At 47.4% G+C, this 21,550-nt stretch overlaps 1 long non-coding RNA gene and 2 other non-coding genes across 3 annotated transcripts; all 3 read left to right on the top strand.

Moving 5' to 3' along the window:
* The first annotated feature begins 6,059 nt into the window (after positions 1-6,059).
* TRNAL-UAG lies at positions 6,060-6,141 on the top strand. The gene has a single exon. It is a non-coding gene; the product is annotated as a tRNA-Leu (tRNA).
* A 2,824-nt stretch (positions 6,142-8,965) lies between these two features.
* LOC111098886 lies at positions 8,966-14,163 on the top strand. Its single transcript, XR_005369922.1, has 3 exons — positions 8,966-9,047; positions 9,266-9,422; positions 13,945-14,163. It is a non-coding gene; the product is annotated as an uncharacterized LOC111098886 (long non-coding RNA).
* Positions 11,020-11,101, top strand: TRNAL-AAG. Its single transcript has one exon. It is a non-coding gene; the product is annotated as a tRNA-Leu (tRNA).
* Positions 14,164-21,550: the final 7,387 nt, after the last annotated feature.

The following is a 21,550-nucleotide window of genomic DNA, read 5'->3' as shown; positions in this document are numbered from 1 at the left end:
GAACACCTAAGTCCCTAGCTATGGCTCACTCCAGAGGCCTCAGTGTGTTTTACTCTTGGAACCTATGACGTTTTCTTGGATTACCACAGAAATCCTCTTGTTTTATTTTAGCAACAATTGTTTTCAACGGAAAGACTCTCAACTATGCTGAAGTACTCTCGGTATGTGCCGCTCTACCTTACAGCTTTTATCTTCTAGTATTTAGATTAACATTTATCAAATGACAGCTGTATATTGCCAACAGATCTTTTTCCAGTCAACTTGATCCACTTTTAACCCCCCAAAGAGAACTCACACCTTTTCCAGTTGTGATCGTTTGCTTATTATTTCTTCACCTAGGATGATCTCCCTTTTCACCATACCTGTCAAACACTATCTATCGTGGAAAGACCATCACAATGTTCTTCTCATTCACAATGCCTTTGCTGCTTACCAAGTAGATTTCACCTGCTACTCTCCTCCAAAATTCATGATACTTATTTCTATCATTGCCATCCTTCCTCTTGACTTCCACTCTCAAGGTACCGAACAGAACAGATATAATGGAGGTGACCTGTGGCACCTAGAAGTAAGTATCCAGGGGGATCCCTGGGTGGCTCAGCGGTTTGGCACCTGCCTTTGGCCCAGGGTGAGATCCTGGAGTCCCGGGATCGAGTCCCGGGATCGAGCCCCACATCGGGCTCCCGGCATGGAGCCTGCTTCTCCCTCCTCCTGTGTCTCTGCCTCTCTCTCTCTCTCTCTCTATCATAAATAAATAAATCTTAAAAAAAAAAAGAAGAAGTAAGCATCCAAACTGACGCTACCCCTTCAATATATATTCAATTGTCTATGAAAACGTCAAACTGTTCTGTTCTCCTTTCCATATCCCTCCATTTTACATGAAAGATTGTGAAAAGATAATGCACATTTTAATTTTATTTTTTAAACTTCTAGAATTTCTTCTGAATTGTGGTTTTCTATCTATTCAAATGCCTACCTTTTTAATTTTTATTTATTTATTTATTTTGCCCACCTTTTAAAAAAAAATATGGGGCTTGAACTTGCAGCCTTGAGATCAAGAGTCACATGTCCCACCAACCTAACCAACCTAGTACCCTATCTATATCCATCTTTTTTAAAATGCTACAAAAGGCACAAAGAACAAATGAGAAGGCAAAGAAAAAAAGGAAGGAAATTCTAGTGCACTTAGCTATAGACTACCTAGTTTATTTTGTTTCAAAAATCCTATGCATTAGTGTAGTGTCCTCAGCTTATTTCTTAGCTCCCTGGAGGGGAAGGTTATATGATTCATACTTCTGAGTCTCCAAATATATAACAAAGTGATCAGGACATATCAGGATATTAATAAGTACTCAAGACGGAGAGCAAACAAATACAGACGTATGTGTAGAGGGGGGAAAAGGGAGATTACAATCCACAGAAGTCTGGAATGCCATGGAACCTTTTAATTTTCTCTTCCTGGAATTCTTGGTAAAAGAAGCACTAAACATCTCCAACAGCTCTCCAGCTCTCATCCAGTTTAGGTGTAAATTCCAGGAAACCAGTCTGAATTCAACTGGTGCCAATTCTCATAGGTATATGGTCACTAAATGGTATACCAGATACCAGCCCACAGAGTGTCCTTACAGAAAAGGAAAGAAGTTACTGGAACGTAAACATATGGTTACCTATTGAGCATAAGACTCTCTAAGGCAATGTTCTCCACCAAACCCCAGGGAGAATCAGTTTGACATGGCACGTGCATTCAGCCCTGCTGGGGCAGGTTTCCGGAAAATGTCAGACCTCCTTTCTTGAGCCAGTGCAGGGTTTCAGATGCCCAAGGAAACAGACTTTCCGCTGAGAGAAGCCTCATTCAGTCTTGCTAAGGGTGGCCAGTGCCGCCCACCTTTGGGCTTTTTTGCAGACCTGAGCAGCACTGGATGTGACTGGAGCTGCCTCTGGGTGCTTTCAGGTCTTGGCAAGTAGTAGACTAAGGGGATGCTAAGGGGAGATTTCTTGGATTCAGCTTCTACAGAGTCTGATTTTGTAAGGCCTGGGCAGAATGACCTTCAGTCCCAAACCGGTTGAGCTTAATTGGGGGATTTGAGCAAGAGATTTCATGTTTTCAACAGAGGGCAAGGAAACCAAAACTGGGTAATAAAAGGATCCGAGTAATAAAAGTGTAGCAAAGAACATCACAAGACTTCCCAGAAACAGCCCGGGATGGGTGGCAAGCATGTCCTTTAAAGGATGTGCCCGGTCAGGCCTTTGGTTTTTTTTTGTTTGTTTGGTTGGGTTTTTTTTGTTTTTGTTTTTGTTTTTTAAGATTTTATGTATTTATTCATAGAGACACAGCTAGAGAGAGAGAGAGGCAGAGACCCAGGCAGAGGGAGAAGCAGGCTCCATGCAGGGAGCCCCACATGGGACTGGATTCCGGGTCTCCAGGATCAGGCCCTGGGCTGAAGGCGGCGCTAAACCGCTAAGCCATCGGATCAGGCCTTTGGCTCATGATATGATTCACATCACATATGATTCTCACTTTGGGCAACCAGAGGGCCAGGATTCAACTCCTTAAGATCCAACCTTGTGACACTTACTAAAAGCAATAGTGACTCCCCAAACCTCATTTCTGCATTTCATTAGTGCTCCCCAACCCCCATTTTGGATCCCACATCTTTGTAGTACTGCTCTGTCCCATCTATTAGGAGATTCAAACCTTGCAGTATCCTAGACACAAAGTAAGGAAACGGGGCATATATCCTTAGCTCGGCCAGAAGAAGAGGACAGCAGTGTTTATGGCATAGCTTATCCTTGAGCCACTGGGTCCATCACCAGGCTGGGGAAGGGTTTCAGCCGACTTTCTGCGAAAGGTGACTGCTTGTGTCCTAAAGGAAATCTTTTAAGAATTGAAAAGTCAAGCCCTACCCTACAAACATGGGCCTAGTGCCCAGGAATTATTGCTAAATTATTTTGCTTTCCATAGCCCCATTAAATGTCACCTAAAGATCACTTTGGTCTCCTGCTACCTCTGTTCAGACCTTCCACTATTGTCCTCTTGACTTTGATTTCTTCCTGCTTACACAGCTCACGGCTGTCCACCTTTTTTTTCTATCAGGATCATTTTGTAAGCTCTGCTCTCAGGCATATGCCGAGGTGAACCACCAGGAATGCAGAAGACCCATGGGCCCGTGGGCTGGCTAGCTCCTTAGAGGGAGAGGGTTTAATGAAACTGAAGATCTTAGATACGCAAAAGAGAAAACTTGAGGGGCATCATCACCATGCTCGAATACTTGATGTGCTGCCACGAGGAAAGAGGAAACAGAAGTATTCTTTGTGATAAAAGGGAACCAACTCTTCAAGTTACAGGAAATTGTTATTTATAGATGTTATATATGCACACACCTAAATAAAGAAGTGAAAGACTTATACTAATGAAGGAAACTAAATAAGACACAGATAAATAGACATTCGATGTCCATGGATCAGAAGAATTCAAATTGTTAAAATATCCAAACTACCCAAGGTGATCTACGGACTCAAGGCAATCCCTATCAAAATCCCAATGTCATTCTTTACACAGATAGAAACAATCCTAAAATTCACATGAAACCACAAGAGTCCCTAATGTAAACCATAATTAGGGGTGAGAATGATGTGTCAGTGTTGGTTCATAACAAATACTGGTGTGGGATGTTAATAGAGGAGGAAGCTGTGCATGTGTAGGGGCAGGAGGTATACGGGAACTCTTTGTACCTTCTACTCAATTTTGCTATGAACCTGAAACTGCCCTAACAAATAATTTTACTTGAAAACCCCCACAATAGAGGCACCTGGGTGGCTCAGGGGTTGAGTGTCTACCTTCAGCTCAGGTTCGATCCTGGAGACCCGGGATCCAGTCCCACATCAGGCTCCCCGCAGGGAACCTGCTTCTCCCTCCACCTGTGTCTCTGCTTCTCTGTGTCTTTCATGAATAAATAAATAAGATATTTTTTAAAAATCCCACAATATTCCTGAACTTCTATGTATCTAATAACACAGCTTGTTATAAGATGTAAGGATAAAAAGATATGTTTTAGAAGATAAAAAAAAACCAAAATAGAAGAAGTATTGTAAGAAGAGATACATAAGAGGCAAAAGTTGGCAGAACTAAGAGAAGAAATAGAAAAATACACCATCATTTTTTCATTGGATATTTCTTTTTTCTTTTTTTTCCACAATCATCATTGGATATTTTAACAATCTTCTCTCAGTAGTGTTCAACAAGTAGACAAAAAAATAAGTAAGGACATAAAAGATTTAATCAACATAGTAAGTAACCAATACCTGGTTGTGAGGTAAGTGAATAGATTCCTAAAGAAATTTTGCATAAATTTTACTGTGCGTCTTTGGGTAGATCAGTTGACAGAGTGGGGGACAGTAGGATGTACATCCTGGTAGACATCCTTGGGTCTCTTACGAAGGATCAAAGGAGAGTACAGGTACCGCACACTACTGCCAAGGGTGTGGGCTCCACTGTGTCTAAGCCCATACAGCAGTTATGATAAAAAAAACAACAACAACAACAACAAAAAAAAAACACAAAACACTTGGACTTAGAAAATCAAGTGAAAAAAAAAAAAGAAAATCAAGTGAAATAGATAGTAAATATAAACCGTATTTATAAGTTGGTTGTTTTCCCTGAATACTGAGCACACTTGCACGATCTCTACCCCCATAGTCGTACAGAGATTTATGTTAAGTCTTTGAATTGGGAGACAAAATATTCTACTTTTGAAAGTCGAACAAGAAAGAAGCCACACAGTGGTGGATGGGATGCCCTATTCTTGGGCTGGTATCTTGCAGGTGCATTATTCTGGGACCTCAGGCTTCCCAGGCTTCGAGTCTCCGAACAGATGGGAAAGATCCTTAGCAGCGAGGTTCCTGGGGGGCCTCGGGTGATTATTTGGGGCACATACAGAGCTTTCCGAATGATCCAGGAGAGGGCAAGGCGGCAGGCATACCTCCTGGTTTCTCCTGCATTTTTGCCGGTCATTCTGTCGTGTCTGGCAGGACGGATAAACACGGCCAGAGACCTCGGAAGACAGCACCAGCGGAATCCATTCTGTGTGGCTCATTTGAGACTTCCAGGGTCCCCAGAGGTGGGCATCCTTAGGTTGAAGTGCTATGGGCGTCCCAAGGGGAGTAAAGTGGCCACTACATTCTCCAGTATGGGGTGAAGGTCCTTAACATCAGGCTTCGCTATTTTGGCAGGCTTTGCTCCCTCACTTATTATTAAGGTTTCCCATCTATTCCCGCGGCTACCACGCTGAGCACCCCGCTTCCCTGGGCGCGGCTCTCAAGAGGGGCACGGCGCGGGCGGGGGAGGGGGGGCTGGAGCTCCGGGGGAGGGGGAAGGGGGAGGGGCGGACTCCGGGGGCGGGGGCGGGGGCGGGGGGGGCGGGGCTGGAGCTCCGGGGGAGGAGCGGACTCCCGGGGAGGAGAGCGGGGGCTGGAGCTCCGCGGGAGGGGGAGGGGGGCGGACTCCGGGGAGGGGGAGGGGGAGGAGGCAGAGGGGGCTCGGCGCGGGCGGGTGGGGGGGGCTGGAGCTGGGGGGTAGGGGTAGGGGGGCGGGGGGCTGGAGCTCCGGGGGAGGGGGAGTGGGGCGGGGGCGGGAGCTCTGGGGGAGGGGGGAGGGGCGGACTCCGGGAGAGGGGGAGGGGGCGGGGCTGGAGCTCCGGGGGGAGGGGGAGGGGGCGGAGGGGGCTCCGCGCGGGCGGGGGGTAGGGGGGCCGGGGGGTGGGCTCCGTCCCAGGCTTGCTGAAGACCCCACGACTTCTTCACCCCGCGCCATCCGGGTCCGAAGCGGCCCCTGCCTCCGCGCAGTAAACCGTTTTTAAGCGCGTCTTGGGCGCCCGGGGAAACTGAGGCGACCCCTGACCCCGCGCTCGTCCCTCCAGATCCTGAGGGCCCCGCCTCCGCAGCGGGTGGTCTGCCGAGACTGTTGCCTGCGGCCTGCGGGCGGGCGAGGGGAGGGGTTCAGGGCGGGACCCCCCCGGGGCGAGGGCGGGTATGTACTCGTGTAGGCGGACCCACGCCGCGTCGGTAGCGTGGCCGAGCGGTCTAAGGCGCTGGATTTAGGCTCCAGTCCCTCCGGGGGCGTGGGTTCGAATCCCACCGCTGCCAGGATTTTGCTTCTGATCCTAAGTGGTCACAGCCTTCGTCTCTAGGGAGGGACTCGACCAAATCTCAAAACCCGGCATCTGAGTTTTCCGAACACTCGTCTAGACTGACGGGATGCGCCTTCTGAACCAGTGACTCAGTTTCCCTCCGGCTCCGCCATGCCTGCTCTGCTCCCAAGGGAAGGCCAGCAGCCCGGGGCAATCCGGAGAGAAGAGCGGGTCTTGGACGCTTGACGTGACCTGGAAGAGGGAAAAGGCAAGGTGAGGCCCTGGAGGGGCCCCTCGAAGTGAGACTTGGGCGCGGTTCTTGGCGGTCCCACTCAGAGCCACAGGACCGACCTTGGACAGATGCACGCTGAGCTCCAGGTGTCCCTGCAGTCCCTGGCTCTGCCTCGCGGCCCCTAGGGGGTTGCCCATACGGTGTACCTGCACTTGCTCCTGGGCTGGGCACTCTTGGGGTACCCTCGCCCCTCTGTCGTCAGTCCGTCCTCCGGGGCGGCCAAGACGTGTCCAGCAGGAGACTGAGGGAGGTAGCTGCTCAGCAGCTCAGGGACGGGCCTCCAGCAGCAGGCTGCCCAGCGAAGGACAGCACCCAACTCCCACCCACCGGGCGCCCAGAGTCTCTGGATGGGCTGGAGGTCAGGATCCCAGGATCAACTCCCTAAGGAGGGCTCGCGCCTTCTGGCTTTAAGGCAATGTTCCCAGAGGGTGCGCTGGGCGTAACTGGGAGACATGGACACCAAATCCCTATGCATATTCCATACAGATATGAACCCAGGCACCCGGGCTCCTCAAGGCTTCGGGAAGGAGTTACAGGCTCATGTCAGTGGCTGGTGTTGGGCCCTAACTGGCCTGGGCCCTAAATGTGGCTTCTTACTCTAGTCAACCTCAACAACAACCTCAACAGTTTTGAACTGGATACTTCTTAACCGTGGGAGTCCAGGGCCCTGCGTATTTGGGATGTTTTTAGCATCACTGGCCTTTACCCACTGGGTACCAGTAATACTGTACCAGTTATGACAACTGAAAATATCTCCAGACATTCTCAATGTTCCCTAGGAGGCAAAAATCATCCTTAAGTTCTCAGGGTACAACTAATATGTCCCACTGTGTGGTGTGTCTCCTCAACAGTGCCTTTTGAAGGTCAAAGTTTTCAAATTTTGATGAAGTACAACTAATCACGTTTTTCTTTTATGGATCATGCTTTTGGTGTTGCACCTTAAAAAAAAAATCTTTCCCTGATACAAGGTGACAAAGATTTCATTCTAAATATTTTGTAGTTTTGGTTTGTGATCCATTTTGAGTTAATTTTTTTATGTGGCGTGAAGTAAGGATCAAAATTATTTTTTGACTTTTTTTGTTGAAAAGACTACATTTCTAAAGTACATTTATCATGAGCACTCAGTAACGTATAGAATTGTTGAATACTATATTGTACACCTGAAACTAATATAATGCTGTATGTTAACTATACTGGAATTAAAATTAAAAACTTAATAAAAATAAATTTAAAACGGCTACCTTTCTCTACTCAATTGCCTTTAAAACTTTGTCAACCATCAATTGGTAATATATGTGTGGTTCTATCTCTGTATTCCTGTTCTATAGGTCTGTTTTTTTATATATTTAATGCCAATACTGCAGTCCTTTTTTTTGATACTACAGTCTTGATTATAGTAGCTTTTATACATCTTGATGTCAGGCAGAGTGAGTTTGCTCTAACTTTATTATTCTTTTAAAAGTTGTTTTGAGCATGCTATGTCTGAATTTTCATGTGAATTTTGGAATCAGCTGGTCTGTTTCTAAAAACAAAACAAAGCCAGAGGTGCCTGGCTGGCTCCGTTGGAAGGCATGTGACTCTTGACATTGAGATTGTGAGTTCAAGCCCCACATTGGCTGTAGAGATCACTAAAAATAAATAAGCTTTAAAATAAAAAACACATCTTAAAAAAGAAATAAAAACCTAGCCTTGTTATTTTGAATAAGATTATATTGAATTTATAAATCAATTTTGGGATAATTTATATCTTAAGACTATTGAGTCTTCTCATTCACAAATGTGAAGTGATTTTACTTATATTCTGGTTTTCTTTCATCTATCTCAGCATTTGTGTGTGTATAAAAAATCTTGGACATATTTTTCCCTAAGTATTTCATATTTAATGATTCTGTTGTAAATTGAATTACTTTTTAAATTTTTAATTTCTGATGGTTCGTTGCTAGGTACAATTATACATATGTAGATATAGTATAAACGGTAATATATGCAATTAATTTTAATATTTATCTGTGTCCAACAACTTTGCTAGATTCACTTATTATAGCTTTCAGTAGATTCTGTAGGAGTTTTACATAGCCTTTCATGTATTGACTGGGCAAGAATCCCCAGTACAATGTTGAACAAAACTGATGAAAGCAGATGTTCATGTTTGCTCCTAATCTTGCAGGGAAAACAGTCTTGTATTATTAAGTGTGAAGTTTTTCGTAGCTTCCCTTTACCAAGCTGTGGAAGTTTCCTTCTTTTCCTAAGTTGCTGAGAGTTTGTGTCAGGAATGAATGTGGACTTTGTCAAATGCTTTGCATTTTTCAGTAAGATCGTATGATTTTTCTTTTTAGTCTTTTAAAATAATAAATCACATTGATTTTGAATATTAAACCAACTTTGCTTTTCTGGGATAAATCCCCCTGGATTCAGATACATTGTCATTTTTTATATCGTGGATTCAACTCCCTAAAGTTGTTCAGCTGGGGTGGGGGGCTGGATTTCACGTTTTAGACCCTGCCTGGTGCACTAACTCCCGAGTTACAGCTTCTTATTGGGTTCTTGTAGGAGAGACCTTCATTTTGTTGATCCACAATCAACAAAACTGGTAGGAGGAAGAAGGAACAGATACTTACCCCTCGGCTCAGGTAACTGCGACTCACCCTCCCCAGGGCCTCACACTCGAAGAGGAAGCCCCCGGCTTTGCCACCCCTCCACCCCAGACGGGCATAGATCTTCCAGAGTGCACCTGCGGGTCTGAGTTGGGCGGAAGGCCCGGCTACAACGCTCCTCACCCCCTCCCCACCGCCTCGGATTCATCCTTCCCGATACCCTCTATGACCTCTAGTCTCTCCTAACCCGGCAGGTTATTGCCGGTGCAGATGGCTTTGAGAGTGGCTGCAGACTCCCCCCGAGGACTGCCTGGGACCGCCTTCCCGATTCCCGGGCCGAGGCTTTAGGAAGAGCGCTGTGGTGTTTCGAGAGGCTTCTCTGTCCCAGCTCTTCTATAAACTGCCTAAAAGGTCATGGAAAAACCAACACTTTAAAATATATTGATAGCCTCCGGGGAGTAAGTGAACCGTTTAAGATCCGTGCAATCTTGACCTGGAAAGCCCATTTTCAGCTGTCTTTTAGGGATGCATTTGCTCTTAAAACTAAGACGGTCAATCCCGAGCTCGCCCCAGGTGTGCGGGAGGCGGGGAGGGAGCAGGGAGCCCTAGTTCACCTTGAGGCGCAGAGAAACACGAGGCTGAAAGGCAAACGGAGGAACCTACAGGGATGAGGGAAGAGCCCTTCCTGTTCGCGGCTCCTCGCTGCGATCTGGTCCCTTCCAATCACGGGTGGTGGTTGTGGTCTGCTGATGGCCACCAAGCAGCACTTGGTGACTGCCACCGAGGCCTCGAAGCATGGGCCCGGGGACAACAGGCTGGATGTGACCCGCAGGACAGTGAGATGTCCTCGCAAGGACTGGAACAGCCTGTGGGAATAGCGTCGGCGCTGCTCCTCTAGGCGGGCTGCGCTTGGGGAGCTACAGAAGCCCAAGCTTAGACACCCCGGGCAGGTGGACAAGCTGCTCACATCAAGAGCAGCCCCGTTTGCACCGCTGGCCGCTCTCGGGGAACAAGGGCTCCTCTGTGGCCCGCCATGCGCCAGCCAGAGCTCGGACCGAACCAGGGGGCCTCTTGAGACACGGTGCCCGCTGTCAAATGAGGGAGGCTCGTAAACGGGGGCAGAGTGTCCCGCAGTTGTGCGACCTGCCCAGGGAGGCAGCTGCAGGGACCGGAGCCAGTGGGCACCGCGGGACCGTCTCCTGTCACTTCCAGCTGACACGTCTTCCTGCAGACGAGGAGCACAGGTGTTGTGGGCCCTGGAGGAAGGCCTTGGGGTTCGCTGGCCAGGCCGAGTCTGTCGCCAGGAGCTGGGCCCCGTCCCCTGGGCCGGCTGGGGGGAGGCAGGGTCGGGGTCCGGGCCACCTGGGAGACGCCCAAAGTCCAGCGCTGTCCCGCTCCCTCTGACAGCACCAGGAAGCCACCTCCAGTGATTCGGGTGCGGTGGGAAACCACAGAAGAGCTTCGCCTCCTTTGAGAAATACTGCACAGAGCCAGGCGTGCGAGCTGCCCGCTGCCTCGGCTGGCAAAAGGACTGCAGAGTGCCCTGGCGTCCTTGGGCGGTGGGTCAGTGGGTCAGAGCCTGCCCTAGGGGACAAGCACCTGCAGGTGTCCTCAAGCTCCATCCGACACGTCAGGGTACCCCCAACCTGGGGAGTCGTGGCCTTTGCCGGCTTGAACCTTCCTGTGGCTTCCTAAGCAATGTGTGGCGAGACCGAGGGAAGGCCAGCAGGGATAAAACAGAGCCGACCCTCACAGAGGCCCAGTCCCGTTCCGAACCTCAGTCTCTTGGGGAAACACTCCCCTTTAAGGCCTGGGCCTGGGTGCCAGATGAGCAATTCAGAGCCTACGGAGAACACCTGCTTTGGCCATGGGCCCTGCTGTCCTCCGAGTGCTTCCTGCACTTGCTTTTAGGGTCAGGACTTAAGAACAGGAGTCTGTGCGGCAGACCCGGGACGCGAAGGAAAGAAGTCACCATCAGAGCAAATAAGCAGAAGCAGCCGAGGCATGTGGTAGCGTGGCCGAGCGGTCTAAGGCGCTGGATTAAGGCTCCAGTCTCTTCGGGGGCGTGGGTTCGAATCCCACCGCTGCCAAGTGGGAGTTTTGCCAGCTCAGAAACTGAGGTCAAAAGATGATGAAAATTACTCCGGTGCTTGGATAGGGCAGCACTAGACTGAGTCTGGGGTGGGGGAGTACACGCTTTCAGATCAGACGCTCAAGTGCAGGGAGCACCTGTTTTCTGGCCGGTAGACGGTTCACCAGGAGGTTAGGGGTTGGGAAGAAACAAATTTTAAAGACTTGCCAGTGGCATGTGTGTTCCCAGAAGAATCTGTCACATGCAGATTGATAGGAGGATTGATGGAAGGGCCAGGAAGTGCTTTTTCCTTGGTTTTACTCCCCCCCCCCCCCCATAAATGGAACAGCACAGAAGCTTTGCAGCCAGTCTGAGCGAACTTCAAGACACAACTCCTTTGGCAAGAGCACAGGGCTCAGACCCTTGGGTCTGTACCTTTGCAGTGAATATTAGAGTTTCGAGGGGGCTCCTTGGTCCTCCGGCCCCCATTGGACCCATAGCTCTAGCCGCCCCGCCCCCCTTTCTGCCTCCACAATCCCAAGCCCCATTTCTGCTCTGGATGCAGCATCTCTCCTTTCTCCCAGGTCCTCTGTACCTGGAAGGAGAAGGGAGGAGAGGCCCTGAATGAGACTGTCAGCAAGGAGGCAGTACTTATGGCAGGAGGGCGGTGTTTCAATTCTTGGAGGCTGCAGTCAGGGATCCTTGACAACCAATCTGGACATGAGCTCACTGCTCCTACGTGGGTGCTCTCAAAGAGCCCGAGAAAGTGTCAGTTCTGAATCTGAACTCCTATTAGACATTTTCACCTCCTGACCTATAAGAACTTCTGGACCTGTGCGTGTGGTCTGGGGGCTCCGGAGAGCGGGTGGGTGGAATTTGGTGTCTACTGCAACCCTAGTTCCATCGAAGAGCTGCCTGTCCTAAGAGTGTCTCTTCAGAGACCTTGTGAAGGAGAGAGCGCCTTTGGGCCGAGGGGAGTCTTCATTTCAAGGTGGCGTCCCAAGAAGCAGAAGTGCCGTGTCCTTAAAAGAGTGATGAAGAGAAATCTCGTTTCCCCGCGGACTTGTGGATCTAGGGCTTTGAGTACGGCGCTCCCTCTTCTGCTTAAGCACTCTCACTTCACAAAAACCACAAGTCCCGTCTGAAGAGGGCGTTCAGGGCCTGCGCTGCCCCAGCTTATCTGGAGGGCAGGGAACCGGCGAGGCCGAGCCCGGGATTAAATTCCCTGCGGGGATCTCAGGCGCATCTGCATGACAACATTACCGTTTCCACAAGCCCTTATGATCCCCTCATCAAATAAAAATAACGTGTCCTGGCCGCAACAACGGGGCACACACAAGGCGCGCCCCCACTCAATGCTACTTGGAGCCTCCACGCGGCTCTTTCTAGGTCTCTTGGCATCAGGCTAACAAGTGGGGTAAAGAGCTGAAATTTGGGTGCAGGGTGGTGAGTGGAAGGGGACATTTCTCTTCCCCCCTCTTCCTCCCCTCCAACGCTCCCAGGGGGTGACGTAGATCAAGGTATGTGTGTCTTCCACAAATTAGTGGGCACCTACTTTTTTGCCGGGGATTGTGCTTGGCTCTAGGAGGCAGGTTGGTCTTCAGGGATTTCAGTTTCTACAGTGCCAAGAACCGTTTTCTCAAAAAAGGTGAGGCTCAACTCAACCACTCTCCATCTAGACTAGAAAATGTGAAAATAAGCAAAGAGGGTAAGTGTGAAGTAACGTGCGGAGAGGTCCACGCCGCAGGGTTTGGGCTACAGTCTCTTGGATTTGAGAGTCTGAATTCCACCACCGCCGACGCTTTGATGTTTTTTAAATAAAAAACCAGCTGCTTAAATTTCTCTCACATGCTAAAAAGTTGGTACAAAAAATGTGATCAACAGCAGGCGCCTCACTGGTGGGGCCTCAGAACCCTGCTGTGTACGCGGCACTGACCCCCCACTGAGAAGACACATAAATATGCCTTTTCTATAGTCGACAGAGAAAAGAGTGTCGCTGCTCCATGAAATAATTGCAATAGTGTGGTCTCTAAAAACCATTCTGATTAAGAAGAACTAGGGCTTCTTAGAAGACTGGCTGATTTCATACTTGGGGCAGGAAACATACACAAAGAGCTGGCAAAAAAGCAAGAATTTGAGCAAACTACTGGACCAAATCAGAAGTTCTCAGGAGCCATCAAGTTTCCACTGGCCAATGACGGAACAAACTGATGACCAAAAAGAAATCTTACTGCAATATATTGAATATAAAAACATACAATGATCTCTTAAGTACAGAAAGAAAAAAACGACTCATTGATCACCAGTGGGGATAACTCAGAAGAAAATAATTTAATCTGGCAATTAATGGATAAGAATTTGGCAATTAATGGATAAGAATCAAGCATTATCCCTGCCTACTGTATGTAAAATCTGCTTAAGATAACCAAGTAGCCCTAGTTGGTGAATAAAAGTTCTACGAAGAGGAAAGTCAACCAGTAATTATGGACGAAATATAACATTGGAAATCATGATGTAGCTGTGATGATGCTCACATTGAACCATAAGTTGATGAAGGAATTTACCATGGAGGGATCAGCCTCTCCATGCGTGAACCCGCTAACACCAACATTCAAAATTGAAAGATTATGTGCTCTTGAGGTGACATTCAGCGCATGAAGGACATAGGCTTGTTTCTGAAGTACTTTTGTGAAAATTCTAACCTGAGCTTAATCAAGCATTAACAGTTAAGGTTATATTTTCAAGAAATAAAAGAGCAGTATAAATTACAACAAAAGAACACATTAGACTAAAAAAGAAGATACAACATTGTCCAAAGCACGTCATTTAATTTCTTTAAATTAATTTCCTTTATCTCACTAGCAAGGAGAAGAGAGAGGAGAAAGACATGGAGAGAGAGATTGATCTGAAACAGAGGAGACTTGGAGAAAAAGCAATCAAATATACGTGTAAAGGGTCAGCCTGGGTGGCTCAGCGGTTCAGCGCCTGCCTTCAGCCCAGGGCGTGATCCTGAAGACCCGAGATTGAGTCCCACGTCGGGCTCCCTGCATGGAGCCTGCTTCTCTCTCCGCCTCTCTCTCTTCCTCCTCTCTGTGTATTCTAATGAATAAATAAATAAAATCTTTAAAAAAATATACGTGTAAAGTTTGTTTCACTCTTGATTAGATTAAAACTTGTTTAAATGCCATTTTGAGAAAATCAGAGAAATTTCATTATGCAATATGAATTAAATGTTACCCAAAAATGAATGTTAATTTTGTTAGGTATAAGTTTGTAGTTATGTAATAAAGGTTCATATGATTAGAGAATTATGATGAAATATAAATAGTGATGACACATAACATCTGGATTTGCTTTATCATACTTCAGTTAAGAGACAATAGCAGAAGGGACCCTGTCTGGCTCAGTTGGTAGAGCATGCTGCTCTTGATCTCAGGATCATGGTTCAAGCCCAACATCTGGTATGGAGCCTACTTTTAAAAAGAAAATAGAAAAAAAAATTTTTTAAATAAAAAATAAAATAAATAAAAATAAAATAGAAAACAAAGGGATAAAGAAATTAGTAAAACCCTGAAGATTGTTGAATTTGGATAATGATTATGATTATTGTGTCACCATTCACTTTATATGAAAATTGATAAAATGAAGATAAAAATGAAATGTCCTTAGACTTTTGAAAATGTCACATTTTTATACTTAGTATTTACAAAAACCTGATGTGAAACATGAACTTCTACTTAGGTAGGTTAAAAACCTTCTCATTCTCTAGAACCAACTAAGACTTATTATTTTATTTTAGTGTCCTGATATGTATCCAGGATGTGTAGGTATGATTTCTTTTATATTCATCTTGTTTATCCATGATTGGACTATTTCATTCTGTGGATTAATTCCCATTAGTTCAGATTACTGTTATTTTAACTACGTTTACCAAAGTCGTCTTTGTACGCCCTACCAAAACTCCTGTGAGATTACAGTTAGATGTTCAGGATTGACCACTCGTTATTTTAACATTTACATTTTATATTCTGTATCTTGGTATTCTTAATGTTTTGGGGGAATAGCTCTCTTAGAGACTGGTAAATCAGTATATAGAGATATAAATAAATGCACACACACCAAACGAATTTATTGATTTTTTTCAACTAATACTCTTTATATTTGGGGGAGTCTTATGTCAAATTAAGCGCAGAGTGCACATAGCTCCCATGTAATCCAGCTGTCCTGGTCCACTGTGTGCTCCCGTAAGGACAACGTGCACTGGTGCCTGTTCTGTTGCAACCCAGGAGACCGTTTTGACGGTTTATCAATAATCAAAGCCCAGAGACACATTCTCACTATGTCAGAATGCCTGTGCACAAAACAAAAGCTTGCTCCCCAAAACGTAAGTAGGCGAGGGCTGCGGGGAAGCCGAGGACCAGAGCCCGGAACCAGCCCGCGCCCCGCCCGCGCCCCGCCCGCGCCCCACACCGTCCTGCAGGTGCAGCCGGCGACCTGCCCGGAGCGACCCCGCGCCCTGGGGACCCTCCGCGCGGGGGTGGGAAGGGGGGGGTCGGGGTGGCGAGCTCCAGCAGGCGAGTCTGCAGTATCCGTGAAACCCGTGGGGGGGCAGAGGAGTCCCCGGGACCCCACCGGCGACCCTGACCCTCGGTGCCTCGGGAGGCCCCGGGACCCGGAGCGGCTTCGAGAAGCAGCCGCCGGTGCCAGGGGGACCGCGGGGGGCGCAGGGGAGCCCAGTCCGGCGCCCCCACCCACCCGCCGCGGCCCGACTGTGGGGGTGGCTGTGGGCGTGGCCGCCCGCCCCGCCCCCCGGACTCCGCCCCGCCCCCCGGAGTCCGTTCTTCCCCCCACCCCCGGTTCTCACCCCGCCGAACCCCGAGCCCAGGGACGAGGCAAAGAGGGAGAAGCTGACTCCTGGCTAAGCACAGAGCCCAGTGCAGGGCTGGATCCCAAGGTCCCGGGATCATGACCTGAGCCAAAGGCAGATGCTTAACTAACTGAGCCACCCAGGCGCTGCCCCCCCAAACCAAGATCTCTTGAAATTGTCTTCTCTTTCTCAAACTTCAGCATTTCTTTACCACGTGGGGAGCATTTCTCAGTGAGTGCTGCCTTGAGCGGGGTCTCAGATGCCTGGATCAATGTACTCATCTAATGCAGGCCATCCCCAATAGTTCTAAAGAGGTTCTAAATAAAAAGGTTCACCCTTCGGCAGCCCTGGTGGCTCAGCGGTTTAGGGTGTGATCCTGGAGTCCCGGAATCAAGACCTACGTTGGGTTCCCCGCATGGAGCCTGCTTCTCCCTCTGCCTCTCTCTCTCTTCTCTGTGTATTCTCATGAATAAATAAATAAAATAATTTTTAAAAAGGTTTACCCATCGATAATGGGATTAATTAGAAGCCATAGCTTTTGTTACTCTCTTCCCTCTCTTGACTCCAGCTAATGCTAATAGCAGTCAGGAAGGATGTAGCCTGGGGTGCCTGGCTGGCTCAGTTGGTAAAATGCCCTGAAGTGTCAGACTCTTGATCTCATGGTCATGAGTTCAAGCCCCACCTTGGGCAAGGAGCCTACTTAAAAAAAAAAAAAAAAAAAAATCAGATATCTGATAAAGTCAGAGTCGGCTCCACCTTGTGGGTAAACAGCTGTGGGGTTTGTCAAGGAACTGGATGTCATAGTCCTCAGCACGCTGGGGATACGTGAGGTCCTGACTCTTGACCCCGTATTCTCCAGGCACAGCTCCTCAGGCCCCCTCCTTGGGGATATAGCCTATTCTCTTTACCCTTTGAAGTAAACATGTTTTCCTCTGTTTCCCAAAGTTAATCATTCCTACAGCTAATCTGCTAGATCTCTTAACAAAAGCTGAATGAGACCAAGCCTCGGAGCCCAAGTCGGAGTGCTCCCAGTCCCCTTGTCCCCCAGTTAAACTTCAGTGAGACTCCGAGTCTTTCTTCATATCATCGCCTCTGACTAACCAGGTTCCGTGGCTCCACCTAAAACCACTCATCACTTTCCAATAAATAAAACTTTCTAAAACAGGGGAGGATGAGGTTTTGGGGGCTGGTCGCTGTGACTCGAGACCATGAGGCACCCCCCCACCCCCACTCGTTCTTCCAAGGGACAGTGTCTGAAATGAAAGCCTTGAAAGCCTGGAAAACGAGCGGCTTCTTCCCAAGCAGGGCTTGTTTTCCCGAGGCCCTCCCCAAACCTGCAGCTTCACGGCCCCCATTATGTCGCGTAATAGGGCAGGACTCGGAGTCCCAGGAAGGGCAAGTGAGTTTGGGCCTGTGTCCTGGAGCCTGGCCCAGCCCTGCCCTGGCCCTGCCCCAGAAGATCAGAGCTATGGCCCTTGCTGTATGGCCTTTCCTGCCTCTCACCCCAATGTCCTACTGGCAATACCGGAGGCCCCAGAGGGCCACATCCCCAGTAACTGCCTGCTTCAGTTCCCCTGCCTCGCGGCCCTGCGCCCCACCTCTGTGACTCCGTGGGCCTGGTCCCTGGTTTATGACCACAGGATGACAAGGAGGTTCTCACTCCGCTTGATGCCTCTGCCTCCTTTTATCAAATTCCTTCCCATTCTCTCCGACTCCTTCCAGGATCATCCTTTACCTGAATCCTCTCCCAGCCGCCCGGGTCTTGGTTTGGCCCTCCTGCCCATGGGCCCTGTGGTGCTCCTGGTTACCTTTGCCCTTCCACCTGGCGGGTGACACCGAGACACTTTAGCAGCCTCTTGCGGAGTGGGCTCCTGGAAACCTGGGGGATGCTGTGCTCTTCCCTGTGTCATCGACACCTTGCAGGGTGCCCTGCACAGGACACCTCTGCAGCTGACAATAGGAAATCCTTAACTGGCCTCGGGCATTTCAACGTCAGCTTAAGCAAGATGGGAGTCCAGCAAGAGGCCTGCTGCATTGGAAAAAAGAAAAAAGCCCGCAACTTCTTCTAAGATGACAACCAGAGAGGACACAGATCCCATGTAAAGAGCCCGGGGTTTTCCGTGATGAGAAGCAAATGAGGAAGTGCTGGGAGTTATGCGGTGATGTATTGGAATTAACTCCACTGCTGAGGAAGTCTGATCTGAAAGTTGAAAAAGTATATGAAAAAATCTGCTTGAGGGACACTGGGTGGCTCAGCGGGTTAAGCATCTGCCTTCACCTCAGGTCATGATATCAGGGTCCTGGGACGGAGCCCGGCGTCGGGGGCCCTGCTCAGTGGGCATCTGCTTCTCCCTCTGCCCCTTCCCCTGCTCATGCTCTCTCTCTTGCTCACTCTCACTCTCTCTCTCAAATAAATAAATGAATAAACTCTTAGAAAAAAAAGAAAAGAAAATATCTGCTTGATGACATTGGAGTAGTAACAAGGATGAGAAGGGTTACAGCCAAAATATGGGAGATGTAAAAATCCAGACTGATAATAACTAGAAAATCCCCACATATAAGGAAATCATTCATATTATGAAGCTGGTGTAAATTGTATATCAAAAGCAGAGGAGGACATAAGAGAATTACTATAAGCCAATTTCATTCATGGACATGGAAAATTCTATGAAATTCTATAAATTTCTATGAATTCTATGAAAATTCTACGAAATTCACATCAAAAATTCTAAACAAAAAATTAGCAAGCTAAATACTGCTATATATAAAAATTATAACATATCTGACAGAACTAAGCTATTGGATGAAAGTAGGATTGATCTCACATTAGAAAAATCTATTTCACCACACTAACAGATCAAGGAAGAAAAGTAATGACTATTTTAATAGATACAGAAAATTCATTTGATAAAATTCAATATCTGTCATGATAAAAATGATAACTTGGAATAAAAAGATAATTTCCTTAGTTTGATAAAGGGTATCTACAAAAAAAAAGTCTCTTTGTGTCTTGTATCTAACAGCATATTTAATGGTGAAATGGTGTTAGATTTCCGTCTGAGTTGAAACAAGATTTGAATGCCCGCTAATCAATCTCCTATTCAACATCATACTGAAGGTTTTCATTAGAAGACATGAAAATGAAGGAATGATTGTGCAAAAAGAAAATTTAGAGAAATCTACAAAGTAGCAATACTGTTGACACCGTTTGTAGGATTTAAGATCCACCAACTGATAATGAATGAACGCCTAGGTGTTTCTCCCTCTTGGCAGGTGGGGTGGCTTTTGATGACAATAGTTAGTCTCAAGCACCTTGTCTTCTCCCCTCTCATCTCTCTGGTGAGATTGTAAGGTGTGAGAGCTCACGCACACCTTCCCCCACCCCACAGCTTGCTTTAAGCTGATCCGGGTGTCCAGTGCTGGCCGGAGATGTGTGAGCACAAGTGATACAAGTGTCCCCTGTGCCAACTCTGTGCTCTCCTCCTCATCCCTGCTGACTGTGCAGGCCTCACATTGAGGAGCCTGGATCTCCAAGGCACTTGTGGGCTACATGAGTGAGAAAGAAATCTTCACTGTAGAAGGAAAAACAAAAAAAAACAAAAACAAAAACAAAAAAAGAAAAAGAAAGAAAGAAACCTATTATTGGAGAATGAAAGAAAAGCTACATACATGGAAAGACAGTCTACGTATATGGACTGGAAAACTCAACACTATAAAACTCAATAGTATAAAAATGTCAAATCTCTCAAAGTGTCCTATGATCTTAAAATCCAATAAAAATCCCACAGTTGGTAGTGCAAGGTGACACTTCTAAAGTATGGTTATGCTAGGGCCAGAACTAATTCTTCTCCAAGAGTCTACAAATAGAGAAGCGTGCTGTGTCGGCTAGTAGTCAGAATTACTATGCAGACATAACGGAGTCAGCATGGCAGTGACACAGGATAGGCAAATAGCCCCATGGAACAGTACAATTTAGAAATAGATGAATGGGGGCACCTGGGTGGCTCCATTGATTAAGCGTCTGCCTTCAGCTCAGGTGGTGATCCTGGGGTCCTGGGATGGAGCCCGTGTCAGGCTCCCTGCTCAGTGGGGAGTCTGCTCCCCTCTTGCTTGTACTCTCTCACCCTCTCTCAAATGAATAATAAAAAAAAATCTTGGAAATAGATGGATGGTTGGGGCACCTGGCTGACTCTGTTGGTTAAGTGTCAGGCTCGTGATTGTGGCTCAGGTCATGATCTCAGGGTCCTGAAATTGAGCCCCGTGTCCAGCCCTTTGTTGGGCCCCACCCTGGGCATGGAGTCTGCTTGAGATCCTCCTCTCCCTTTCCCTCTGTCCCTCCCAAACTTGCCTCACTTTCTCTCTCTAAAAAATTTTTAAAAATTAAAAAACAGATGAATGGTTGACTACTGATTTATGACAAAGCTTACACTAGGGCAGTGGGGGAGAGAACTGTTTTCAGTAAGTGGTGATGGAACATTTAGCTAACACAATGCAGGAAGTGAACCTTGATTTAAAGCACATACCACATATAAAATGATGAATGATAAACCTAACTGCAAAAAGTAAAACAATAAAATTTATTTTAAAAAACATAAGAGAATATCTTTCTAAAAAATCTTACTTCAATTCAATTTTCAACATATAACACCCAGTGCTCATCCCATCCAGTGCCTCCCTCAGTACCCATACCCCCTGCCCGCATCCCCTTCCACTACCCAGAGTTAGGAGTCTCTCATGGTTTGTCTCCCTCTCTGATTTTTCCCACTCAGTTCCCCTCCTTTCCCTATAATCCTTTCACTATTTCTTACAGTCCCCGTATGAGTGAGACCATATGATGATTGTCCTCTGATTGACTTATTTCTATTTCTATGAGTGGGACATTTTTAATCAGAACCTCGGAGTGGTATGGACAGATACCTATCTGTCTCTATGTGTATCTCTCTATATTTAATTTCCCAGGGGATTTTAAAGCTGAGGTTGGACTCCACTGACTTCAAGCTTTTCAAAATTTCCAATATGCAACGTGTGTTTCAGCAAGCGTATGTGTATGTGGGGGGAGCACCTTCCCAGATAGTTCCACAAACTCAGATTTCTCCACTCAGTCTTCTTCTAATAGAAAATGGCTTACTTAGTGTTTACATTTCCATTAAGAAAAAGTGATCCTGGGACACCTGGGTGGCTCAGGAGGTTGAGCGTCTGCCTTCGGCCCAGGGCATGATCCTGGGGTCCTGGGATCGAGTCCCACGTCGGGCTCCCCACATGGAGCCTGCTTCTCCCTCTGCCTGTATCTCTGCCTCTCTCTCTCTGTTTCTAATGAATAAATAAGTAAAATCTTCAAAAGAAGAAGGAGAAGAAATGAGTCGGACAGTCAATTGGCGTGCCATCTCCAAATCTCTGGCATCCTTCAGTTTGATTCCAGCCCCAAGGAGGTCAATTTTGCCTACAGTGGTTCTCAACCAGGGGCAATTTTGTGGCCTTCCTACCCCATTCCAGAGATGTTTGGAAATGTCTGGAGACATTTTTGGTTGTGACAACGTGGGGGGTGCGGCAAGGGATGAGACAGAGGAGGAGGTGTTGCTACTGGTAATTGGTGGATAGAGG

The sequence above is a fragment of the Canis lupus genome, chromosome 15, assembly GCF_011100685.1.
Source record: "Canis lupus familiaris isolate Mischka breed German Shepherd chromosome 15, alternate assembly UU_Cfam_GSD_1.0, whole genome shotgun sequence".
Taxonomy (NCBI): Eukaryota; Metazoa; Chordata; class Mammalia; order Carnivora; family Canidae; genus Canis; species Canis lupus.
Note: the sequence above shows the minus strand (reverse complement) of the source record. Positions and strands in the feature narration are given on the sequence as shown.